Source organism: Phodopus roborovskii, unplaced genomic scaffold (genome assembly GCF_943737965.1).
Source record: "Phodopus roborovskii unplaced genomic scaffold, PHOROB, whole genome shotgun sequence".
Taxonomy (NCBI): Eukaryota; Metazoa; Chordata; class Mammalia; order Rodentia; family Cricetidae; genus Phodopus; species Phodopus roborovskii.
This window is the reverse complement of record NW_026125586.1, coordinates 24,334-33,617: the sequence shown is the minus strand read 5'-3', so window position 1 is coordinate 33,617 and position 9,284 is coordinate 24,334. Positions and strand designations below refer to the sequence as shown.

The 9,284-nt window shown below is 41.0% G+C and overlaps 1 pseudogene; it reads left to right on the top strand.

The window, feature by feature from the left end:
* Window positions 1-4,266: 4,266 nt before the first annotated feature.
* On the top strand, window positions 4,267-5,976 carry LOC127217052 (fibroblast growth factor 13-like; annotated as a pseudogene).
* The last annotated feature ends 3,308 nt before the right edge of the window (window positions 5,977-9,284 follow it).

Sequence of the window (9,284 nt, the reverse complement as noted above, 5' to 3'; positions counted from 1 at the left end):
GATAATAGAAGTTTGTATCTATGTATATAATTCATCGAGTCTTTACAGGTTGTATTTGCTGTAGGATTAACACTTCTTATGTTATGCTTCCTTATTTTACAGTTTTGACTATTATGTTCCAAAACATGGAACAGTGAATTCACATTTGTTAATTTTTGTAGTTACTGGGCCCTAGGCTTTGGTGGCTGTCCTTTGCCTATCAGCTAACAGGGCCAGGACAGTGGCTCAGGAAGACTTTTCTTGGAGCCCAGCATGTGGTTTGTCAGCCCACATTGGCAAATGTGGTTTTGTTAATACAACCAACTTACTTCCCAAAAGAGTAAAGAGATAAGCTGTTCTGGTTTCCACCTGTTCTTCTCGAATTTGTGCAGCTACATCGTCATTTTCTGTGGGGACTGGTTCTGAGGCTTGTCCCTGTGTGGGAGATAATAGCTGGTGAGGAATCCTTAGCAGTTGGCTGGTCCCTAGAACAAAGATCTGGACTCAGGCCACCAGTAGTCTAGCTGTTTTACCTTTGACTTCCCAGGGTGAGGGCAGCTGGACTTGGACATGCCTGGCAGAACCTCAGGGAAATCAATTAAGAGGTCCCAAGGAGAGGATGCAAGAGAGTTGGTGTCCAGAGTAGGGGAGTACAGGGGTGCGGAGGAAGTCCTCTAGGATTTTCTGGCTCCCTGGCTGCCTTGCCAGAGGAGGGATGCTATGAGGACACAGGATAATCAATCACATCTGGTAACTACTGTGAGAAGGAAGTTAGGCAAAAATTCCTGATTTAAATGGTGTCCACCTATAGTGAGTGCCTTTAACTCCATCACTTGGGAAGCAGAATCAGATGGTCTATGAGTTCGAGAACAGCCCCTGGTCTACATGAAAAGTTCCAGTAGAGCCAGGAATATGTAGAGAAGAAGCTGTAGATCTATATGTCTGTTGGTCCCCCCCCACAGCAACCTAAGAAGGGACACCAGACAGTTTCATGTCAAGGACTCAGAGACATGAAGACATCTGATGAGTGACTGGGCAGAAGGAGGTAGCTAAATGGCCTAAACTCCCACTCAAACCCCCCATGCCCTATTAAAGCTAGATTCCTTCTGCTGTGTAGTCTCCTCTGACCCAGAAGAGTCTTTTTTTAACTGTCTTGTCTTTTTGACAAGGTAGTGGTGATGATGGTAGTTGGTTTCCTTGTTTGCTCTGGGTAGCATCATGGATAGACTCCCTCCCAGTCTGACACTTCTGCTTACCAACACTGGCCTGTGGCTAGCCATCATCCTGGGATGGTGATGGAGCTCATTAAGTTATATCCATCTCACCATCAATGAGAAAGTATCTTCTCTAGCAATTTGAGGAAAAGGCAAGTTATGCTCTGGGGGAATGTGACATCTTCCTGATACCTGGGACTGCCAGCCTTGATTGCCTTCTGTGTGTAGCTTCATCTAAGTTTCCCCAATGTCTGGGGATATGAGCATTTAGTCTATCACCACTATGGCCCACACCTACTTGCTGTGAGTCTTGGGGGAGAGAACACTGGGCCAAGCTATTGTCAGGTTTTCTGGAGTTGGGGGGTTCTCAGTGGGGGAAACACTATGCATACACCCATGTGTATCTACTCTTTAGGGGTTGAAGGACCTGAAAAAGAAGGGGATATGTGTATCTGACACCACCAGTTTCCCTCACTGTGTGACTCTCTCATGTGTTCCCATTTTTGCAGGTCCAATGGCATGTATATACATGCCACTTTTCTTTTTTCCTGTAGTTAATCATATTAGTACAAAATATATCACCCCTAATATATATTGTGACAATTGTGTCTCTGGTAAATTCTGGACCTAAGTGATATTCTATGGCATGTATGTATGTGTGTATGTATGTATGTATGTATGTATGCATGCATGCATGTATGCATTGTTACATAGTCCCTCATTTTTTAACAGGGCATATATTTGAGAAGTCATCATTAAATGTGGCAAATCAATTTAAATGCATTTGAAATTAGATTTTATGTGGGAAGCCATGTGCAGCAACAATGATGAGCATTGTAATTTACAAAATTACAAAATTGTTCTGCCTTCAGGTATGCCTGCACTGCTGGCCAGAAGAGGGCACCAGATCTCATTATAGATGGATGTGCGGTTGCTGGGAATTAAACTCAGGACTCCTGAAAAAAAGCCAATGTTCTTAACCTCTGAGCCATCTCTCTAGCCCTGCCTTTATTTTCTAAAAAGTAAATAATGATCATGAATGCTGATTTTCCAGGTAATGAGTAAGAATGAAAATAAACAAACAAGTAAAGAAATTAATCAATCAATAAATAAAGCAAGACCTGAATGACATGGAACAGCTCTTGCTGGCTTCTTCACCCAACACTGACTTTGGATGCCACCTGCACCACCTCCTCACATACCACATATTCCTGTACTATTGTTGTGGAATATTAGTTTAAGATGTGTTATATTCATTCATGCTGTGGAATTTTTGTTTAACGATGCAAAGATGTGTCTGTGTAGTGGTATCTTAGTTTGCCAGTGAACTTATTGTCATGGCCACATTTTAAGGGCACGGCTTCAAGTTTGCAAACATGACCCTTTATAAGGAATAGGAGGGGCTAGCTCACTCTCTTGGATTGTGGTGAGAGAATTGGAGGGGCAGAGACTGCATCTTCTGGAACAGGATGACCTCAGTAGTTATTTACTATCACTGTGTAAGTGCTTCTCTAACAAATACCTATTTAATCAATTACCTTGGGTCTGGTGAACTCATTTCAACCTGGCCTTCATGTGTTGCATTTGTTTAGTCTGTTAATCTGTGTTATTTTGTCTTTGTGAACCATATGATTGGTCTAATATAGAGCTGAACAGCCAATATCCAGGCTGGAGAGGAATAGGCAGGGCTGCCAAGCAGAAAGAGAAAGAAGGTAACTAGGAGGAGAAACCTAAGCTCAAGAGAAGAGAGAGGAGTGGAGAAAAGGAGGAGAGGAGGACACCTGGAGCCTGTCATCCACCCACATGGTCAGCCACAGAGTAAGAAGGAAAGAATAAAGAAAGGTAAAAAGCTCAGAGGCAAAACACAAAGAAAATGTGGATAATTTACGTTAGAAAAGCTAGCTAGAAACAAGCCAAGTGAAGGGTAGGCATTCATAAATAAGAATAAATATGTCTCCATGTGTTTATTTGGGAGCAGAGTGGTTAACCCCTAAAGAGTAAAATAACTAACTATACCCTATCATACACACACCTATATAGGTCTCACATCCATGCATACATGATAATTATAAGCAAATCAGAAATAAACAATGTGGGAGCATTCATCTGTTATTTCCATTTACAGATAAGTATTTTGGTTTTCTCGAGTTTTCTATAATTCACCAAGTTGTAAGATATTTTGGTGACTGTGAAAGATGTGATAACAACAGGTGTGAGAGCAAACAAGCTATTCATAAGCTTCTGTTATTCATTTTAGTATTTCAGTGTCATGTCTGAGGAGACTTCTAGTTAGATGAAATAAAAACAACAGATAGGAACATTGTATATGTGTTAGTTTTCCTATTTTACCTAAAAAAATACTGCTAGAGCTTGGCTCCTAAGAACAGATGGGATCAATCTGGGAGCTATTGAAGTGGTAACCCAGCATTGAACTCTATGGAGCTGGTGTTGAACTTGAGTTCCTGGTCCCGCCTCTGCCTCCCAATGCTGAGGCTGCAGCTCCAGGCCATTAGGCCTAACTTGTGAAAGCATCCTTAAAACATGTGACTGATCATCTCTCATCACCACACTTCCCTCCCACTGCTACCACAAATGTCCTTCACTAGGTCTTTACAGGCCCCAGTCCTTGTTCCTGCCACCAGATTGTCAACCTGCTTTGCCATATAACACTCTCAGACGTTTTTGTTTGTTTTGTTTTGTTTTTTGTTTGTTTGTTTGTTTTTTCCTATTTGATGCCATTGTATTTCTGGTGTTAAAGTCCAACATGAATTCTCTGTTCCTGGGAATGTTCACTCTCCACAAAGATCGCCTCTAATGTCTACCTTAAAACAAATCTGTGTTGTACTCTCTTGATGCTTTACTGTGCTTACTGTGGTTGTAATTGCATATCTGTGGGATTTTTTTTCATACCGTTTCCCCAACAGACTCTAGGTTATTCATTTACTTCCTACAGCTATCTGAACACCTGGTACAGGGCATACTGCAGCATAGTGTGTGTGAGTGAAGGACAGAGCAAGATGGTGATCAGGTAGTTAAGACAGGCAGATTGGGAGGGAATGAGTAGAGATGCCCCATGAGTGCTGCCACCCCTGTGCCTGAAGCACAGAGAAGAGATGGTAAGGAAACACTGATCTGACATTGTGGGCCAGGAAGGAACAAACACCCTGGAGATGTGCTTTTGTGCTCATCATTTCTTGATGAAGAAACACAGTCCAAACATTACAAAACCTGGCACTGCAAAGCTTAGACTCTACTCAGCTCTCTGTAATTCCCATTTCTTTCTTTCAATTTAGTACAAGTGAAAATTTAAATTTTTATGATGGGGTTCTGAATTTTATCTTAATGGATTCTTGTGAAGATTTAGAAGATACAACAACAACAACAACAACAACATCCATTAAGAATGCAGTGAATAGTTGATGACTCAACTCTTCCTTCAAAAGAAGAAGTGGTATTGACTTTCCTCACCATTCAATGGTGAAGATGGACCATTGATTAAAACGTTGCATAGAGATTAGAAGTGGTGACACTTGCCCTTAATTCCAGCACTCAAGTAGCAGAAACAAGAGGATCTGTGAGTTCTAGACTGCTCAGAACTATATAGATAGGCCCTGTCTTAAAAAAGAAAACCAGAAAAAGCAAGCAAGCAAGGGAGAAAGGAAGGAAGGAAGGAAGGAAGGAAGGAAGGAAGGAAGGAAGGAAGGAAGGAAGGAAGGGAGAAAAGGAAGGATGAAGATGTGCTCATCCTTTGACGTTGGGTTCATGTATGTAGTATATAACACTTTAGAAGAAATTCTCCTTGGGTCCTTGGAAAGTCATGTCTGGGGCCTGGGTCTGTAGGGTCCATTCGGCTGCCAGAACCTGCGTGGGAGCCGGACCACCATCGTAGGAGCTCGGAGGGCATGCTGAAGTCCTCCACGACTGAAGCCCAAGTACCCACAAGCCCGGGCCGAGCAAGTGCAGGCAAGGAGACCCAGGTAGTGAAGCCAAGAGCCGGTCACGGGGCAGCCACCGAGGGGCTGCAGTGGGAGTCATGGCCATGGCTGGGCTATTGCTATCTCTCTCATCCTGCAAAAGAGACAAGCCAGTGAGTGCCAGAAATACAATGCCTGCAAATGTGTCAGCAGCCCCAGTAAAGGCAAGATCAGCTGCCACATAAACAAGTTAAATGTATTTTCCCAGATCAAACTCTTGGGCTTCAAGAAGAGGCACAGAAGGAGACCAGAGCCTTAGCTTAAGGGTGTAGTTACTAAAGTATACAGCCGACAAGGCTACCAATTGCAACTGCTGGCAGATGGAACCAATGATGGCACCAAAGATGAGGACAGCACTTTTACTCTGTTCAACTTCATCCTTGTGGGTCTTCGAGTGGTGGCTATTCAAAGGCTATTCAAACCAAGCTGTATTTGGCAATGAACAGCGAGGGATACTTGTACACCTAGGAGAATTTCATACCTGAGTGCAAATTCAAAGAATCAGTGCTTAAAAATGATTATTGTGACATACTCATCATTCATCTGCCATCAGCAGTATTCGGGCCGAAGGTGGTATCTGGGCCTGAACAACGAAGGAAGGAGAAATCATGCAAGGCAACCATGTGAAGAAGCACAAACCCGCAGCACATTTTCTGCCCAAACCACCGAAAGTCTCCTTATATAAGGAGCCACCTGTGCATGACCTTACTGAGTTCTCCCGATCTGAAAGTGGGACCGGAACCAAGAGCAGGAACATCTCCGGTGTGCTGAATGGAGGAAAATCCATAAGCCACAACAAATCAACGTAGCCAGTGAGGGGGAAAGGAGGGCTCTATAACAGAACGTTATCTCCAGGCACTGTTGAATTCTTCTAGCAGTCCATCATCCAAATGTCCAAACTTATCAGCGAGGTTTAACAAACACACAGGCAGAGTTCCCTATTCTATCTGCCATTAGCCCTTGTTACAATCCATATTAAAGCTTGAGCTTGTGCAAAACAATGGTGAGCATTATCAATGAACTAACTACTGAAGAAGGGCTGCCAAACTTTCTCATGATCTCACCTACAGTTTGGGGATAGCACAGCAAAAATATTTCAAAACACTAATGCCAGTCAATTTGTTTCCTAATTTAAAAGACCACAATTATTCTTTAAAAAAATAACAAATTAAAATAAAATTAACTTCTTAAATGTTTTGTAGGGGCAAGCAAAATTTGTGAACCGTGTTGTTTTCTTGGCGTCATGTTCTCTATCTATGCTTGATTCAAATGTATTCTTTAATATAGTGAAATTGTATGATTTCTGAAATCCAATGGTACTTTTGACTCTGTCACTTAACCCAAATCAACCAAATTCAGGGTTGATTCTCAATTGGCATCTCAGACTCAAGGTAACAGTATTCTTCTGGTTTTTTCCTCTCCCTACCTTCCCACCTCTCTCCCTCCTCCCCATCCCTTTCTCCCTTTCTCCCTTTCTCCCTTTCTCCCTTTCTCCCTTTCTCCCTTTCTCCCTTTCTCCCTCCCTCCCTCCCTCTCTCCCCCCCCCTCTCTCTCTGTTAATTAGAATTGTAGCATTCTGGTCAAGTTCTTGGGTTGTACTTTGTGTATAGAAATTAAGTTTTATAGTCAACCCCAGTCAGTAAATATAAGTTGAAACAGGATTATCCTCAAGTGTAGATTTCTCTTAATTCCATTCATGTATCATGTGAATCTGTTGTTGTGGCATCTTGTGTAAAAATGGACACTGTGGAACTGTGGTGTTGTCTTTTGTGTGGTTCAAATAAGAACTATCTCATCTGTTCATGTACAAGTCCCCCTGTTGTATTTGGCACTTGAACATTTTATTGTATATAAGGAAATGTTAACACTGGTCCCCCTAAACAACATATATTATACTTGCTACTGGAAAGGTGTTTAAGACTTAGCTAGGTTTTCATTTGGATCTTCATATCTGTTGCATGGAAGAAAGTTGGGATCTTGACATAGAGTTAAATAATATGTAAAGTTTTGTGCAACAATGATTATTAAAATCTGTGTTCCAGAAGTGAACAATAGCATGTACAGGCAGTAGTTTTCTGCCTTGTGCTAAAAAGTTTAAAAAGTTGTTTAATATTTGTTATTGTATACACAAATACGCACCTAATACACCTAATAAACTCTTTATATTCATTCAAAGAAAAGCAAAAAAAAAAAAAAAAAAAAAAAAAAAGGCCATGTCTGGCATCAAGTAACATAGGGGTTTTTGTGTCATGATGATGTCTGAATGCCAGAAATGCCTTTAAAAAGTTCCACTGGCAGTTTCACAATTATTTTGGAACTTTCAGATACTGTATTTTAAAGCATTTCGAGTGTGTGTACTTCTACCTTCATTAAACTATGCTCTAGCCACAGAAAGTGAATGTCATGCATTTCAATCACTAGTCTGGTAAAAGTGGCTTAGCTAGAGAAGACTTCATCAGGATCCAATAAGATATTTATTTTCCCTCATCATGGTTGCAGTTTCTTAGTTTTGAACAGAACTTAGCTATACCACCAGATATTCTGGCAATGCTGTCCTTGAAGGACAGACAGTACTTTATCTACATCATTCAATACAGAATATCCTTTGGGTATATATATCTATCTTTCCAGTGCTTTTCCATAGGAACAGAATTTAGGAGCCTCATTTTTGTTTGTTTGAAACAAAGGGATCTACTGCTTTAGTCTCTTAAGTCCCAGAATTACAAATGTGAGTCACCATGTATAACTTTAGAATTTATGAGCCCTTGAGATTTTTTTTTTTTTTTTTTTTTGTAATTCTAAGTTCTTGGTTCTAGAGGTCAGCCTTTTTCTCTTATTGTCTTTGTATTTAATTTTTAATTTCATAAAAATGAAGTATCTCCCTTGATGTTTATAAATAATATCAATACAAGGAACCCAGGGTAGTCCTTATTGTTACTTTTTGGGATTTTTTAGACCTAGAAGCTTTGAAGTCCAATAAAATGGAAAAATTGATAATAGCTGTAAATTTAAACTTCGCCTTTCTCCCCTGTATATATTTAGGGTGTGGCTTCAAGTTGCTGGTCAGTTCTGAAACAGAAAAGGCAGCAGCTTAAGATAAAATTCATCACACTCCAGAATCCTGCCTTAGTACATGGTCTGTTGCTGTGAAAACAACTGAGACTGGGTAATTTATAGGAAAAGGGCTGATTCAGACCACACAGTGAAGGCTTCAAAGTTCAAAATCTCCCTGCCTACAGTATGTGATAAGGCTCTGTACTGTTCCAGTGCCTGCGGAACAAGCAGGCCTGTGTGTAAAGAGGTACATCAAGGACAGCCTTGCTTTATAACAGTGCACCCTCACAGTCACTTATTCAGTCTGAACAGAGTGATGGCTTACTCAGTCAGTTAAAGGCACTGGTCAACCCTGGGGCACTACACCTGTGATTAACACGTCTTCCCATGTATCTCTATTCTGCATTACCTACAAAGCACTGCTCCCATTGTGCACAGCTGGTGTGCGTTCTGGAGTGAGACTGCCTGGCTTGAAATGTCACATACTCACAATGTGACCTTAGTTGCATAATCTCTCTATGCATTAATGTCTTCACTTTTGAGAAAGGGGATAATGCCAATAATTACTTTAAATGATTTTTTGATGATTCAGTGCAAAGTGATAATGGCTCAAATGTAGTCCAGTGTCCTGAAGTTCAATTCCAGCAATTATTATATTTTTTTGCCTAGTGACGTGTTATTTGACCACATCCATATTTTTCAGTCTAACATTTATAACACTGAGCCTGCAAGACCAACCATAGAGGTTTCTGCAGCATAGTCCTTCCCTCAGCAACTTACATCTTCTATAGGTGTTGTTAGAAAATAATTTCTAGGAACTCTATTTGAATAATTATAGTTTAAAAATATTCCAGAAACAAGTCTCTCCCTCTTTCTCTCCTGCCTCTTCCTTCTTCCCCCTCTCTCTTTCTCCTCCCTCTCTTACTCTTTCTGTCCCTCTCTCTCCCCCTCTCTCCCTTTCTTTCTCCCTCTTTCTCTTTTCCTCTCTCTCCCTCTTTTTCCCCTCTCTCTTCTCCCTCCTCTCTCCGGGATGGTATAATTTTGTGTGGATTATAAGATGAGT